Below are 17822 nucleotides of genomic sequence, written 5' to 3'. Positions count from 1 at the left end.
GCTGTACAGCGGCGGTGACAGACTGCACAGTGCACAGGGTGAGGCTGACTTTGGTAACCCGAACATGCCGCCTGGACTAGTGTCAGGCGCAGGGTGTTGTCACTTCACTGTGAGGACCGGATGAATAGTATTTTGACCATCAAGTGTACCACAGTTGTACTAATACTACTAGTAGGAACATGAGTACTCCAGTATTGTATAGCGGAAATAGGTCTCCCGTGCTAGCATGCCTGTTCACTTCATCGTTCAGGTATCATCCATATTGCGAGCAGAACCAAATTCTCGTGCATGCCCAATCAACGCCCTGCCACGATGCATGCAGTGGTCGTTCTGGTGCATCAAGGACGGCATGCAGATCGTTCCACACTTGAGAAAAGGAAAATGGAAAGGTAGAATGCGGCAGCAGAGGAAGAGAACGCTGGCTAACGAGGCTGGGAGGGGATCGATCAGGAAGTTAATGCTCCACGCCTAAAGGTTTTGGGAAAACCTGATTTTCATAAGGTGACTTATACTCACCTAAACGGAGGGAGTATTCCTTAACCAGAGAATGTTGTGTCTCCCACTCACGCGCTCAAAAAAAAAACTACGACACATTTTTTTATCTGTTTGCATAGGTCCCACCTATCAGGAAGGATGGGCACATACACGAACAGGTACGACTCATCAGTCTACCCGCATAGCCTTTTCGTTTAGTCTACCTAGCCGTCTAATCAACTTCCTGCACGCCACTTCTCCCATTTACTTCTCCATCGGGAACCGATTCTCCTCGGCTTCTTCACCTCCCCTTCGTCTTCATTTGCATCCAAACCCCACTGCGTTCATATTGTTTTAACCTCTTTAAATAATCATCTACTACTTCAGTTAGACTAGCCATCTAATCCTAATTCTCCAAACCATAGCCCTCCGTTCCAGCGGTTCCAAATGGCGAAAGAGATCGAGATGCAGGTTTTTAGCGTCCAACATGTCCTCGTCGAAGGCTCGATGCGCATAGTTGCCACCGTCACCGCCCACCCAAGGGTTGTTCGGCAGTGTATCAACAATGTATCCAACTCCCTCGAAAAGGTAGAGACGAGGGTCATCGGTCTCAACGCAGAGTACACGGAGTGTGCCCCTGGGAAGATCCAGCGCACCGCCGTCCTTCAGCTGTGCCTCGAAGATGATGTTTTGATGTACCACATCATACACTCGCCCTCCATACCAGGTGAGCTTCACGATTTCTTGTCCCGGGAGGACGTATACTTCTGTGGGGCAGCCATCGAAGGGGACAAACAAAAACTGGAGCCGTACAACCTTGATTTGAAAAGCATCGCTGACCTACAAACCAGAATCAAAATTCCTGTAGAAGATTGTGATAAACAGACACCATCCCAATTCGACGTAGCAAATTTTGTGCTCGGTACAAATCTTCAGAAGGGTGACGAGATGGTGGCATTAAGGTCGTCTAGGAGAATTATCCCTTGACGTACGAGCGGATAAAATATGCTGCCCTCGATGCCCGTGTGAGTTTCGAGATAGCTGCAAGGTCCAAAGAGCTTGTTGCGAAGCCGTCTCCCACAGAGAATGAGAACAAGAAGAAGAAGAAGAAGAAGAAGAAGAAGAAGAAGAAGAAGAAGAAGAAGAAGAAGAAGAAGAAGAAGAAGAAGAAGAAGAAGAAGAAGAAGACGAAGAAGAAGAAGAAGAAGAAGAAGAAGAAGAAGAAGAAAAGGCTGCACCAGCAGGAGGGCATTATGGATGGATGAACTATTTCCTCTCTTGTAAAAAAAATTATTCCCTCTCGGTGTATATTGATATAGATGGACTATTTCGATGGTGTGCATGTCTTTGGAACAGAGTAGTAGCGTCGGTCCGCTTGACTATAAGGAACTATTTATCCGCATATATAGCTTTCTCTGCTACTCCTTCCAGTGATCGGTATGCAGTGCATGTGTCCGTAGACAGGACAGCTTGTCCATGGAAGTTCAACTACGGCGACCATCACGTTTCACCTCGCGATTCCCACGACGCCTCTCCAACCCACGGCACCACGCCGCCCGACGTGCGCCTCACCCCTCTCGGCCGCACTGCCCCTCTGCCATTGTGTGCATGACATGTGGTCCACCTGAAATGCGGCGAGCATCAAGTTTCTACCACAGCCACCCGCGATTCCCACGATGCCGCTCGAACCCATGAAACCACACGTCCCCCGACCTGCGGCTCACCCCTCTTGGCCCCACTGCCCCTCTGCCTACGGGAGCATTACATGTGCACCAGTCACCTATCGGGTCCACATGTTATTGACTCAAAGGTAGGTGTAGTAAGGCGCTGAAGCTCAGTCCCGACGGCCCTGAGAGGGAAATGTAACTCCTGCGCCAGGGCTTGTGGTGCTCCCGCAGCACGAACTCGTGCCAAACTCGAGATTTGTTTCTTTACTATACCTGCACGCAACGATTTAATGGACATTGTAATCTCAACATGTGATGGGGAGCTCTAAATTTGAATTTGAAACTTATAAAGCGAAAAGAATCAAAACAAATAAACTGGGAGAGAGGGAGTATATCATAGGATGTGTCCCATACAAAATAAGTACCCTGGTTTGTCACCGCGAAGATGCGTTTAGAAAGGAGCACGGCGTCTTCCTACTCGTACGGCAACAAATCAGCCGTAGATAGCATGGTCCGCCTTTGACCGCCATGTGCAAGGTTCGTGCTACCTTATTCAATCTCACCGTGGTTCCATCGTACCAATTCATGCGGTGGCCCGTTGCATGGCTGATCCCAATGTTGGACAAAGGTTCTACGGGAATGGTGTCATCGTTGTAAATGTTGTGCAAATTGATGTTGGTACCCTCCCGTACATATGCAAGCCAATCTCCACTTGCACCGAGCCTAACCTGTGAAACAGTGGGCAGGGGGAGAATTAGGAAATGGACACGGAAGTAGTCTTTAGAATGCATTTACTACGTGATCAAACTCATCTTACCTGCTCATCAGAGGAAATCCGAGTGCCCCTCAACGTCGGCATCTCAAGGGGCGTCAACTTGCAACTACGGCCACGCCACGCTGGAGAGACCCCCAAGGAAACATCCTCGTGCGTTCCACGGAACATCAAGATGCATTCGTATGAGTATTTTATCTTGTGAGAGAAAAGGATGAACGAGGGAAGGCCTCTAGAGATAGAGATGGACACTACTACTACCAATGTGCTGGCTCGTGCGTTGCAATGGATCCAAAGTAGTAGAATAATACTTGTTCACGTGCTTGAAATATAAACACTCTAGTTTTGATATACATGTGTCAGCAGACATGACAGCTTGTCCATGGAAGTTGAACCACGGCGACCATCACGTTTCTTGTTTCTACCACTGCCACACCCACACGCGATTCCCACGACGCCGCTCCAACCCACGACACGACGTCCCCCGACGTGCACATGGATCCTCTAACGTGGCTATCACTGCCTTGCCCTGCCTTTTCTTCGCTGACAGGTGGGACCCACGCTTATGGGTCCCACATGTCAGTGACGTAATGGTAGGATTGTTCGCGTCAGGGGATCCTCATCCCCCCGACGTGCCCCTCATCCCTCTCGGCCCCATCGCTCCTCTGCCTTTGTGTGCATGACATGCGGGCCAGCTAAACTGCGGCGACCATCAACTTTCTACCACAGACACACCCGATTGGACGCGGTTTGCCTGCTCCGCTGCTGTGCTCCGATCCGTACTCCCGCACCATCGAATTTTCATCCAGCGGCTGTGACACATTTCGTCCCGGTCATCAATCCTCAGCTGGAGTACTTATGTACTATAGGTAGTACCCGTCGGTGTGGCCATCTACGCCTCGTAACGCCCCGACGCCCAGCTGTGGCACCCTCGCCACGGCCACGCCACCACCGGCCGGTTCATCTCGAACGAGTGAGTCGCGAACCACGCCACCACCATGAGAATGACATGTGGGCCAGCCGCATTTAAGGTCCGCATGTCATTGACTCATAGGCCGGGCACTAAGCCACTGAAGTTCGGTCCCGTGGGCCCCGAGAGGGAAATGTAACTCCTGCGGCAGGCCTTGTGGTGCTCCCGCAGTACGAGCTCGTGCCAAAACTGGAATTTGTTTCTTACTACTACCAACTAGTACTAGTAAGGTACATGTGCATTGCACGCATGAGATTCTGGTGGTTTGTGCATTATGCTTCTACATGTGGAGCTTTCTGGATTCTAACATGTGGCAAAATCTGGTGGAATGTAAGGTTAGGCAAGTTTGATTAACTTAGGTGAGTGTTTGGTTCAAGCCACACCTTAGGCAAGCCACACTAAGGCCCCACATGACATACACACAAAAAATGTGGCAAGATTCCCTTAGGCTTGCCAACTTGTGGCTCTCATTTTGAAGAACTAATAACTTTGCTTAAGCTTAGTTGTGGCAAAGTTAGTCATGAATTAAGTTCAACCATGGAGTCTTCTAGATTATACATGTGGCAGAATCTGGTGGATGATATCCAACGCCCAGTAGTGCTCGGATTTGCCATCTTTGTACCGTCGGATTGGCTTCGTCCAATGACCAACTTTCAAAGTTTTTCACACACTATATAGGGGGTATAGATATAGATGTGCCGGTCCATTGCAATGGATCCAAAGTATATCTATTTAGTGGAGTGCACTCTAAACACATTATCTATTTATTTTTCTCTAACCTTCCGTAGCCATGCAACCAATCCACATAAGCTTCATGGGTGCCCCCCACATCATATTATTCATACTACGTTGATTGAAAAAAAGATAAATCACCCAAAACAAGATCTTCCAGTTTTTTGTTCCTACGATGTTGTGTCATGCACGTACCTACTAGTTGTATAGTGGTAGTACTAGTAATATAGTATTAGGAGTACAAACTTGGTACTAGTAGGAGTAGTACTAGTACGGAATGCTCCTACTCTATCAACGAGCCCCGTCTGACACCAAATTTCTTGGCTTCCGTGCTACAGCTAGACCTTCCCCTCGTTTCTGTTTTCCAACACGGCGGCGGGCGGGGTGTCAGTTTGCTCAACGGCGGTCCCACATGAAAGTGAAAATGCTAGGAAACACGCCTTCCCTAAGCTATGTGTCGTGCCGGACGGGCCGTGTTGTACTCCCGATTCCCGGGCGTGTGGGGGTGCGACGCGAATGCGGCAGGCCTTTTCCTTTTACCAGCAATGTGCCCGTGCGTTGCGACAGATCCAAAGTAGTAGAATAGTAGTATTTGTTCACAAACTTGAAAGAAATCACTATTGTTTTGATATACTCCTAATATATTACTCCCTCCGTACCTAAATATTTGTCTTTTTTGAGATTTCAAATGGACTATCACATATGGATTATATAGACATATTCTAGTCTTTCTAGCAAGATGCCCACGCGTTGCACGAAGTTGATGGTAAAGGTAAGCACAACTTATAAATTGACGGATGGAGTACTAGTTACAGTGATGCATATAATTAAGCAAAGGGATCGCACATGTCGGTATTGACTGGAACGAGAATGCAATAGCACAATAAGAATTAAGGCCACGATGATGCGATCGCAGTGGTGGTTACAGAAAGCAAGAAGAAAGATGGATCCACGAACGTACGACCTCCTCCTCCTCAACTTAGTGCGTCGGGCCACCGACCGGCGGCTAAGGAGCGGCGGCTTTTGTGGCGAGGTCGAGGTGCTTCTCAGCAAAGGCATCCAAGGCTTCCGGCCGGTTGAGGAAGGCCAACGTCGTAGCGTCCTCACTGGCCTTGTAGATACCTATGTACACGATTTGCTCATACACGTGGATGTGTAGGTCGACGAATTCTTGCAGGGCGAGGCGCCTCGCGGCGAGCGCGACCTCCAGGTGGACATTCTTCGTGGCGTCGGTGGGCAGTCGCAGGGCCACCAGTGCTTGAAAGAGGTTCCGACCATGGAGGCCGATTAGGGTGGCAGGCAATGAGGAGCCCGGGCGCGCGGGCTGGAGGAGTACGGCGATGTCGTCCGCGAGCTTCTTGAGGACGGTGAACTTGTTGCTGGTGGCAACGATCATCTGGTCCAACTGAGAGTCGTAGTTGGCATCGACGGCGGCCATCCACCAGCCGGTCTCTAACACGGTCTGGAGACGATCCTCGGCGCCATGCCGTAGGCCGGCGTCGTGGACCATCTGGTGCAGCCGCTGGCCGCTCACGCGCATCGCCGCCATGGGTCTGGAGTGAGCTCTTTTGCTCTTAGTGTAGGTGCTTAGACAAATGCTTAGGTGCGTACGTTGTGGTAGATGCATTGGAATGGAGGGGCGCCTTTATATGAGGGCAATGAGGGCAAACTGCGTTGCATTCACATCGTGCAGCCTCTTTCCCCGGACCTCCTCCCATTACTTCCCTCATGCATTAATTGAAGGAGGATGCATTGGCCGTTCGACATATCGGGAACCGCTACTCCCTCCCTCGTCTGCATTAAAGCCGTATCGGGAACTGCGCCGCCCGCTGTCAAATCGAATATTCCCTCTATCTAGGTGAGTATTAAGTCATCTTACGAAAACCAAATAGTAAACACATAGGCGTGGTGCATTAACTCTCACGTTGTTTCTTATTTTTTGACATAAATAGAGGAATCAACCAAGAAGAGATGTGGGGCTTGTATGCTTTTAATGACTTGAGACTATCAAACATGACATGCAGTGGTCAGTTCATTGCACAAGAACAAATACAACCCACGTCAGCACACACGCATCTTATATAGCATCACATCCAATGGCTATAAAAGATGAATGAGACCAAATTATATCTCATCTAGATTAGTTCTAGCAAAACTGTATTAATAATACTTAGTACTCCTGCGCCATGTATCATATATTGGTATCATGTAGTACTTTATTTATTGCCATGTATGACACATAGTACTCAACTCTCTCTCTTTCTTCATTTAATTCTATGACACCTCATCAAAATTGCTAAGGCTAGTACCATTACAACCAGCCTTAGAAAATACTAAACATTAAGTTCTCTCGTTTTCCTCTCCACCTTGGTCACCTAGACGGAGGGAGTAAACTGCGCGGGCTTTTCCTGCGCGGTAGGCGGGGCGGTTCCGCCTAGTCGGTTCGACAGAGACGCGAGAAGACGAGGGAGTAGGCTGCTGCAAATGTAGGGCTGTGTGATTTGACAGCGAGTTACTGCTGGACAGGTGGGGCCCCGTGATTTGACTTGCCATTATCATTTTAACTGCGGCGCTACGACCGGCGTGAGTCTCCCGATTCCTGACCACCTCCATACAGGTGCCTCTCCCAATGCTCCACCATGTAGTAGAGGCTGGCTCTTGCATGAGAGCCCACTTCTCCACTTTTTCCTTGCCTCTCTTTCCTCCACATATGCAAAAATGCCATGTAAAGCGCACTATTGTACTTACTTGCTCCTACAGGTGCTTAAGCTTGCCACATAGGCATAAAGTCTGATGTGGCAAGTTAATCAAGAAGAGAGAGACTAGTTTGGTGACCCAAGGAAGAAACGGTGCTAAGCGCGTGTACCTAGGTGAAAAGACAATTTTGAGTCTATAGCTAATTAAATGAAGCAAACTTAGCAACACCATTTCATTGGAAGAGGTCACTCCTTGGCAAATTCAATAAATACTAGTACTCCCTATGTCCCATAATATAAGAATGTTTTTGGCACTACACTAGCGTCAAAAACGTTCTTATATTATGGGATGGAGGGCGTACGAATAAAGAGATAGAGAGAAGTAAAAAATACACTTATAGCCAACCTTATAGCCAACCTTATAGCCAAAACCTTGTTGTAGTATGAGTGACTAAGTGATGACTATGTATGACATGCCAACATCAGATATCCTAACGCACCGTGTTAAATCTCCAAGGGCGCGACCGCACGAGCGACGCGACGGTCGTGGTAGGCACGACCACGATACAGGCTGCTGGCAGCCCTTGGATTTGAGATCAAACGGTCGCATGCTAAGTTGCTGAAAATTTGCAGAATAACCCTCCATGATAGGATATTCACCCATAGGTCTAGAATCACGCCATGCAACCATTCGATCTCAGATCCATGGGCTCTCTTAAGCCCATATCATGGGAGAATGGAAAGCCACTACCCTGCCGTTCGCACGCTGGCAGTTCGCTCCTACTCGTCCCCGCACATCCTTCAATACTACGGCGGTTCGCTCCTAGTCGTCCCGTCCATTCACATTACGGCAGTTCCACTAATCCTAACCCTCCTCCCAAATCCATGGCGTCCCAAATCTCCCCGATCGGCGGTGAGTACAAGGTTAGAACCATCACCGGCGATGAGTTCGACGTCATCTACACCCGTTCTTCCGCGACGGTGAAAGGATGCCTTTCTCGTTTCAGATGCATGTTCGAAGACTCAGATGATGAGTGGGTCGCTGGGCTAGATGTTGAGTACACCACAGTCCTGGGACGAGAGAAGGATCTAAAGGATGAAGAGAGGAAGAAGCTCGCCGTGATCCAGGTTTGCGTGCATGACTTATGCTTGGTCTACCACATATTCCATGCCGACGTTGAGTGCCAGGATTTTAAGGACTTCCTCGAGAGCAACCTAGTCAAATTTGTTACTGTAGACTTTGGTAACGACAAAGAAGTCATGTGTCGGATAGGTCTCGTTGTAGGCAACACCTTCGACCTCTAGAAGAATCGACTGGTGTCCTCCCGTCAGCCTTCAATGCTGACCCTGGCAGGAGCCATGGTTCATCCTTCGTACGGTAAACTGGAGAAACCTCCATACACGTTTCATCGTCATGCATGGCAGCGGAATGTACTAGATACAGACCACATCCACTACGCTGCAATGGATGGCTACCTTTGCTTCAATATCTACAAGGGTTGGATGAAGAGCAACAGCCAAGTGTGCGGCTCAAGCAAAGAAGTATCAGCCAAGAGGAAGAGGGACAAGGACGAAGTCGAGGACGTGGACGAGGACTCCGAGTAAGGTGGCAGTGTCGTTGCTCATTGTGGTTCTAATGCAGTGTCTACCGGAATAGTTTCAAAGTTTAATTTCAGGTGTGCTTAATTTAATTTGAGGGGTGTGTTGTGTTGAGCCCCTAGCAGAACTATGTTATGTTTCTTCTTGTTACTTTAACTCTTCAGTACGTACATACTAGTATTTCTTACATTTCATCTTTTAGTTGGTATAGTACTACCACTCGTTTCTTCACATTATATACGTACAATATATATGGCCAACATCATATAGCCAGCAGTTTAGTTGTCAAAGAATTTCAGGGTGCTTAGTTTTGTCAAAGAATTCCAGGGTGCTTAGTTTTATTTGAGGGGTGGGTTGTGCACTTGTGCTGGACACCATTATTGTGACAAGACTTTTTAATAGTACTATATGCATAATTTGGCGACGAGCATTCTCTATATGTACCACCTTTTTTTTAATTTCAAGTTTTGCTCCATGGCGCAATCCATCGATACTACTACTGTACAAAAGTGGAGTATATACATTTTTTAAAAGGCTAGAGGGCGGGGCAGTCTAGCTCGGTCGGTTTCACGAGAGGCGAGGGACTTTGTGATTTGATGGCTCATTACTGCTGTCAAATCGAATAGTACTGCGCCGCCCGCTGCACGCCCGGCGCCTCCATTAAACCCCTCCGTTAAACCCGCATGCAAACCGAGAATCCTACTCCTGCCACACGTCCGTTCATGAGCGGGCCGGAATTAAACGCAACACCGGCCGAGCTCCTCCCGTCCGCCCTCAGTTTAAACGAGGCCAGACGCCGGCCAAGCTCCTACCGTCCGCCCTCTATTTACACGAGGCCAGACAGACAGCGGGCAAGAATCGCACCCCTCCGCCGCTCCCCCATCTCCTCCTTCACCATTTTCTCCACTCTTCCGATGGCTTCTGATGAGCCGTTCTCCGGCATATTACCCGGCTGGGTGGCCCGCCGAGCCCTCCGGATACGGGCGAGGCCGCTCGGTGCTTCACCAACCTCGCTTGGCCCGACGGAGCCAGTTGCCGCCCCAAGCAGGCGCGTGGTTCAGCAACTCGCCGCTCCAGTTCAGCTCGATGAGGAGTGGCGAGTTGCTCCACGCCGGCACGGCGGCTGGCACGCCGGTACGGGCGCCGTCGCTGCCGCGTCGTACCGCGCCACCAGTGTCTGCGGTGGCCGCGCCTCCCGTGTCTGTGGGCGCGCCTCCCATGCCTGCGGCGGCGCCATGCAGGCAGAGACAGAAGCCGGGTGCGTGGAGAGCGACGAGTCGGTGGCCAGCTTCTCCGTGTCCGCCGCCATCATCGAGGAGAAGTAGAACGCGGGAGGCCGCCGCCACTTGGGACCCACGAAGGCCACCGCCGAGGCGACGACCGCGGATTCAGGTGGTTTCTTTGCTGCTTCGTCTCTTCCGAGGACCTTCGTCGACCCCGCAAGTGTCTGACGGACATGAGGAAGACAAAGGGATCCGCGGGCGGCCATTTAGAACTAATATAAGTCTGGATACATCCATTTCTACGACAAGTATTTCCGGACGGAGGGAGTATTAAATATACAAGAGAGCCGGATTGGCACCTCTTAGTTCATGTAAATGTAATGAAATCCATCATGTTTATATGAAGATCCAGCTTTTTTATACGAAATCCTTCATGCTTATATGAAATCAGTCCGTGTTTGCACGAATTTCATCTGGTTGGTTAGAGTTGTAAAAATGTATGCCGCTGGCGTTTGATGTCGTCCTCCGCTTAAGGAAGCGGGAGGAAATTTGCCGGCTGCCGTTGGAGATGCTCTTTATGCTGGAAATAATAGAGTGACATCCAATCCATTTGAGTTAATTGCCTGTATGATTTCTCTATAAAAAGTTAATTGCATGTACAGTGTACACGTGACTTGCAGGGTGGCTACAGCTTCGTACAGAAAGTTAAAAAGAAACAAGTCCATCCTTAATCTTGTATTCTAAGTACTCTGTGGGTTCCACTGTCAGTACAGTAGCGAAAGAAGTATATATTAAATAAGTAGAGTAATATATAATATAAAAATATAAAGTTAAAAACAGAATTCGAACTCATGTCATCGCGTTGCGAGCATCCGGCGCTAACCAGCCAGCACATTTTTGTTGTAGACCATGCTGGAGATATATCTCCATGTCTACTCTTATATATACTCCATTCGTTCCTAAATATTTGTCTTTCTCAGATTTCAAATGGACTACCACATACGGATGTGTATGTAGACATATTTTAGAGTGTAGATTCACTCATTTTGCTCCGTATGTCTTTTCAGGAAGGGGTCAGATTTGTCCTTGATTTATTTATGAGGTATCTAGATGGCACTGCACCGCCAAGAAAAGAGGGTAACATCAAAATTATGGACTACTTTTTTGAGTATGTTGGTAAGGTCCGGTCATAGTCACTTGTTGAAATCTCTAAACATACAAATACTCCCTCCGTCCGGAAATACTTGTCATCAAAATGGATAAAAGGAAATGTATCTAGATGTATTTTAATTTTCGATACATCTCTTTTTATCCATTTTGAAGACAAGTATTTTCGGACGGAGGGAGTAGAAAACAGAGTTGGTGATGATGGTGTGTGTGCCATCCTGCAATATAGGCCGTCGGATTTTATATCTAACGGATAGGAAAGAAACTATGGCAATTTTGCAAAAATATACCCACACGTCTCTCCACGTTTGCAAATAAGGCCTTCCCTCGTTCAACCCTTTCTCTCACAAGATAAACTACTCATACAGATGCATCTTGATGTTCCGTGCAACGCACGAGCAGCTAGCTAATTTCTTTTAAAATAGTTGCTGCGATAATTGGGTTGAAGTGATATATTTTATGTTTGCCCCGAATGATTTTAGATTCACTAGTAGTACCAAAGAAAAGGTTGCCTTGTTAATTAACAGAAAACAGGGTGAAAACTATCACATGAGGCCGGTAAAAACAAGGCCCACTGGGTTCAGCGTCATCGTCACTACAGCTGTGCGCGTGCGAGAAGTCTACATATCGAGGGGGCTACCGAGCGAGGCACCGAGACACAATGTTTGAGAGAGAAACCAATTGACAGATTATGATCATATCGAGTTGTCACCCTTCTGCTGTCATTGTTGGGGGGGAGGGAGAGAAAGACGTATCGAGAGTGTGCGCGGTAGGCACAGAGGCACAACTAGCGAGTGTGTGTGTGTGTGTGTGTGTGTGTTTGAAAGAGGAGTAGATATATTATTATCAAGATCGATGTGCCACCCTACTCCTTCGGTGCCGGGTAGTGTGTGTGTGTGTATGTTTGAGAGAGAAGCCAGTCGATAGATTAGTATCAAGATCGAGGTGTCACCCTACTACTTCGGTTTGGGAAGTGTGGGTGTGTGGGGGGGCAGTGACACTCACATATCTCTACTCTTATAAAAAACAGAGTTGGTGATGATGGTGTTCCTGCCATCCTGCAATATAGGCCATCCGATTTATATCTGACGACAGGAAGGAAACTATGGCAATTTTGCCAAAAGATACCCCACACCCCTCTCCGCATTTGCAAATAAGGCATTCCCTCGTTCATTCCTTTTCTCCCACAAGATAAACTTCTCATACAAATGCATATTGATGTTCCGTGCAACGCATGGGCATCTTGCCAGTAGGGAGAAGGAGTTTGTGTGCCACATATCTAGCTATATTAAGGGATAGGTAGATAGCATATGTGTGAGAGACATTATTATACTTTGAGACATTAGTGGCTGTGGGTGGGCGAATTAAAGGGGTGGGCGTGTTAGACATAGAGAGCGTGTCTGTTTCTGTGTGAGAGACTTGTAGGACGGGGTAGAAAGACGAATTTAACCCTGACGGAGGGAGAGAAATACACGAAGTGCGCATGTGTGATTCCGATGCCCACAGGGAAATGAGATATGTATGCGTGTGAGAGAGATTGCACAATTCATTCACGTATCACTATCTAGCGATCGTGGACGTGCATCGCTTGAACATAAGTCAATATCTACTTCGTATCATGGCCAAAGGTACAATATCGATTCAACGCTATAAAAGATGGACACTCACATATCACAATTTTTCTATTTAAATAAACCTTTCCAGTTGTGCATGCCAAAGTTACAGTGATGTTTCTTCACAACCAATGTAGCTATCATGTATATGCACCATTGTTACTCTTGCATTCAAATTCATTAGTCTTGGATGATTTAAGTTTCTATTTTGAAGTAATATATGTAATATTCATATATGAATTCAACGGGTGCGCAATTTATGAAATGGAGGCTATGTAATCATATGAGGTAACACTTTTAAGTAGCTGACTACAATATCCATTTCTTTTTGTGCGCCTCTACACTAACACGTCAATGCATTCTGTTTAAAGTAAATAACCAATGGGACTAAATTATCTATTTACACGAGAAATACATAGGCTGAGCGTTTGATCCCTTTTTGTGAACGCGCCACTACACCCGTATGATTGGTCGCGCCCGTGTGAACGTCCAAGTTATCGGCGCATCATCCCGAGTTATTGTCTTTTTTTCTGGGGTGGACTTCACACCAGTTATTAACTGCTGACGCATGCCCCGTGTACACAGTCTAGCATGACCTTCCCGCTAGCATGGTTCAAAATTAGTTGAAACTGGATACGAACGATCCCGCGGGAGGCAAAATCTCCCGCCTCCTTCTAAACTTTCCGCCACCCTTAGTCTTTAGCATGCGAAATCCCCTTTTGTCCTTGGTGGCACGGAGACCAACAGTTACAATACCGCCCTCATCTACATGATAGGTCGGGGCTGCTTTGGTAACTTCCGGTTCCCCCACTACAACGGCACCCCCATTTCCTCTCCCCTCCCGCAAAACAACTAACTCCACAGCACCAGAGCATCTTACATCACGCCGTCCGTACTTCATCGCCCTTTCTCCCCTCCCCTCTCGAAACCCTAGATTGCTCATCCATCGGCGTACCATAGCCCATTCACTGCAGCGGGCGTCCACCTCGCCGGATCTGCTTCTGCGGCCACATCTACCCTCCCACCTCCCCTAGAAACAAGTAGACTGCTCATCCACACTGTACCACAGCCCATTCAGTGACGGGCCTTGTCCACGCGCCGGATCTGCTTCGCCGGTACTCTCGTCAACCGCCGCGCATCTGCAGCGGCTCATTCGTACTCCCCACCGGAGACGCTTCGTCCACACCCCCCGGAGCCGCCCCACCGACGCCCCCGTCGACGGCCTCTGATCCTCTTCGCCGACACCTTTCTCAACCCTACCTGAGCCGCTTCGCCGACACCTTCCTCAACCCTACGGTAACCGCTTCGCCGACACCATCGTCAACCCTTCTCAACCCACCGGGGCCGCTTTGCCAACTCACAAGTCCAAGGCCTCAGATCCGCTTCCTCGCACCCTCATCCAACCTACCGGAGCAGCTTCTGACGCCCCATCCACGGCCGCAGATCCGCATCGTCGACACCACCCTTAACCCAACCACCGGAGCAGCTTCTGACTCCCCGTCCACAGCCGCAGATCCGCATCGTCGACACCATCCTTAACCCAACCACCGGAGTAGCTTCTGACGCCCCGTCCACGGCCGTAGATCCGCATCGTCGACACCATCCTTAACCCAACCACCGGAGCAGCTTCTGACGCCCCGTCCACGGCCGCAGATCCGCGTCATCGACACCATCCTTAACCCAACCACCGGAGCAGCTTCACCTACGCCCTTGTCCACGGCCACAGGTCCGCTGCGCACACACCGTAGTCCACCCTACCGGAGCCGCTCCACAAACACCCTACTCGATGGTTCTAGATCTCCTTACCGGACCCCGACAGCCAGCACAGCGTCATCACCCTCGACGTTTCTATCCTGATTCCCACCATCTGGAGAGATGCCAAGCACCAGCCACAGCCTAGGTACTTGTCACCTTTAATCCCGTCCAGCATCACCTGTCTGATGTACTTCAAATATACTAACCGGTCGCTGTTACCTGTTATGCAGCTGGAAAAAACTACAAGGATGATGTTTCTTCTAGATCTAACAGCTTGGCCAACCAAGATCCTGGACTGAGGCATTGCTATGATCTTGTAAGCGCGTCTCTCTCTCTTGTATTGTTCTGTGCCTGCCAGCGTGCTTTTGCTAGGATTTTCGACCAGTAATCCCTTTGTGCAGACAATGGTTTCCACTACTGGCTGCTAAATTAGATATGTAGATGTCATACATGATACTACCTCGTACCTCCGTTCCTAAATATAAGTCTTTCTAGAGATTCCACTATAGGCTACATACGGAGAAAAATGAGTGAATCTACACCCGAAAATGCATCTATATACATCTGTATGTGGCCCATACTAGAATCTCTACAAAGACATATATTTAGGAACAGGGGCAGTACATTACACAAAATCGTAGGTGCATGTAGGAATTCCAGTGCACTACATTAGGCTCCCTTAGAGTGCCTGCTAGTCCAGCATACAGAGTCATGGCTAGTTTATGGTACGCACACAATCGTTAATTGGTGGTTTAAATATGCGCAAGGGATATGCAATGTAGTATCATGTAGAGATGTCTGAAATTAGCCGTGTCAACTTGCAGATAGGGTTACACAATGAAAAAGTACAAGATGTATGTGGCAATTTCACTACAACAAATATTCCATGTAGAGACACTCAATGTAGGTGCTAAAGGCGCATTAAATCATCTCTAGCAGATTTTAGAGTCGCTCACTAAAGCGTCCCATGAGCGTCTCCTCACGCACCGTCTCAAAGACAGTTGAGGCGCATAGGAAGCGCGTCTACATGGAAATGAGGCATTTTGAGAGCGTCCTTACAAAGCGTGTCTACATGGTATGAGACGTTTAGAGAGCATCCTTATGCCCCTAGGGACGCATTGAAAAATTCATACTAGATGCAACTGCATATATGATATATCCTATTTATATTGTATAAAAAATTATTGTTCAATTGCGCTTAATGAAATTACTTGCTAATACCAAATAATTTGACTCTCATCTACATATTAGAATATATTAAAAAATTGTATGTCATCGCACAAAATACTAATGTTGTATTACAGCATAACTGAGAGAGGGAGCCAGTAGTAGTTTACAAAGTCAATTGTACACATCGTCTATAAAAGAATTACATGTCTCACAAACTAGTTGATACATATATGACTTGTAGTATCTACATGCTGATAGTGGAACAATAGATCCCTTGTTTTCTCTGCCTCTCTAGTTTATCCTTGTGGTTGCTGCCTTTAAAATCCATACATAGAAGTTTTTTCTGCAAAGAAAGGCAAATGACATATAAATAAATTCATTGGAACTTCTACTAGTAAGTTTTACTTTGCTGAACAGACTACCATAAGAATAGAGAAGAGCGATATTTACGCACCACATCGAGGTAAACATGCACTGCAGAAGTTCAATCTAGTCTGGTAGATGTCATGTAACCATATGAAGTGTAGAGACATACTGTAAAAAGAGAGATAAATCTTGATGTCATTGATGGATTCACTAAGGTGAGAATGCATGAAGTATATTTGTAAGAAAAAATAACAACAATTTACTAAGAAGTATATGCACAGAAATAACAGCAGTTTAACATACAGGGACTGAGTTCTCATGGTTGTTGACACTAATAATATCTAAGCCTTAACACTAGCTCTACATAAGACGATAGTTTACCATTAAAAGACTGAATTCTCAAGGTAGTTCACCTTAATAATCTTCAGTCTAATACAAAATCTACATAAGTGAGCATCACACCATTTAGCTGCTCCAGACATAGTGCAAGGCACGTGACCCAAATGTTTCACATAAGCACATATGATTAAATCTTACCAAACATGATACTATATCCATCCAGGGAGCGCTCTTTATCAGATAACATGAGAAAAGTTTCTGCAGATGAGAAACTACATGTATGATAGTAGAAGGCATGCTTATTCCAGAAAATATTAGAACATGGGCGCAAAATTCTCATTTTCATTTATGGTGGGAATGAGGTGCTCTGATAGTTGATACACGAGTTTTAATTATTAACCGCATGAAAAAGAAAGGTTCGTAAAGAACACTGACCATCTTGTATTATCAGGGTATTCTCAGAGGTTGTTTGTCAAACACCTGCATAAGTGAGTGTCCGTAATCTGGGAGAAAACAATGAAGAAAGCTATGTGTAAGATCGACATAAAATTGAACCAGTGGTATAATTAGTAAAAGAAGAGTTCGGAAAAAGACAAAGTAGTGTTGTCCTAATCTTAATATAGATAATCTGAAGTACGTGCAGTGTCAGATTCTCTCCACGATTAATTACGCATGAAGGGAGAGGCTCCAATTTTTTACTTTGAATGAATTGATAGAACATCTGAAAAGAAAAGTAGATCGACTCACCTACAGATGAACTGGCCAAGCTGTTGCTAAAGATCCAGTGACCATGCCTTGTGCGCTCGATCGCAGGATCCCTCATGGCCTCCAAATCACCGTGTTCCTGAGGCTGGGCCGCCGCCTGCAGGACGGGCGTACTGGGGCTGGGCCGCCGCTGGAGGACGGCGTCCCCGGGGCTGCTGCTGGCGGCCGGCGAGCGCAGGGCGGTGGAGCTACGATGGCGAGTCCGGGGTAGGAAGTAGGGGAGCTTGGCAAAGGAGGCGGCGTGGCATGGTGGCGCTAGGTTTAGAGGTGAGAGATCGATCTCTTTTTTCACGGTAGTTATCTTCTTAGCCCACATCGCACGATGTATGGCCGATGGTGGGTTAATTTTAGTGGGCGATGGTGGTTGAACAAAATATACGGAACCACTCATATTTTTTTAATCGGAAAATCAAGGGACGATGTGCTCTGCGTCTCAAAAAACGTCCGTATGCACCAAGTGGATTTTAGTAATGAGACGTACACAAAAGCGTCGAATTGAAAACATCTCTACATG

The 17822-nt window shown here is 47.4% G+C and overlaps 1 long non-coding RNA gene and 1 pseudogene across 1 annotated transcript; both read right to left on the bottom strand.

Annotated features, from left to right (window-relative positions):
- The window catches only part of LOC123055722 (uncharacterized), a 38520-nt pseudogene that overhangs the window by 13061 nt on the left and 7637 nt on the right, over window positions 1–17822 (bottom strand).
- Window positions 16119–17013, bottom strand: LOC123049072 (uncharacterized). The gene is made up of 3 exons (XR_006423436.1): window positions 16979–17013; window positions 16293–16372; window positions 16119–16181 (listed from the first exon to the last, which is right to left on the bottom strand). It is a non-coding gene; the product is annotated as an uncharacterized lncRNA (long non-coding RNA).

The sequence above is a fragment of the Triticum aestivum genome, chromosome 2D, assembly GCF_018294505.1.
Source record: "Triticum aestivum cultivar Chinese Spring chromosome 2D, IWGSC CS RefSeq v2.1, whole genome shotgun sequence".
NCBI lineage: Eukaryota > Viridiplantae > Streptophyta > Magnoliopsida > Poales > Poaceae > Triticum > Triticum aestivum.
This window is presented reverse-complemented; position numbering and strand designations above follow the sequence as displayed.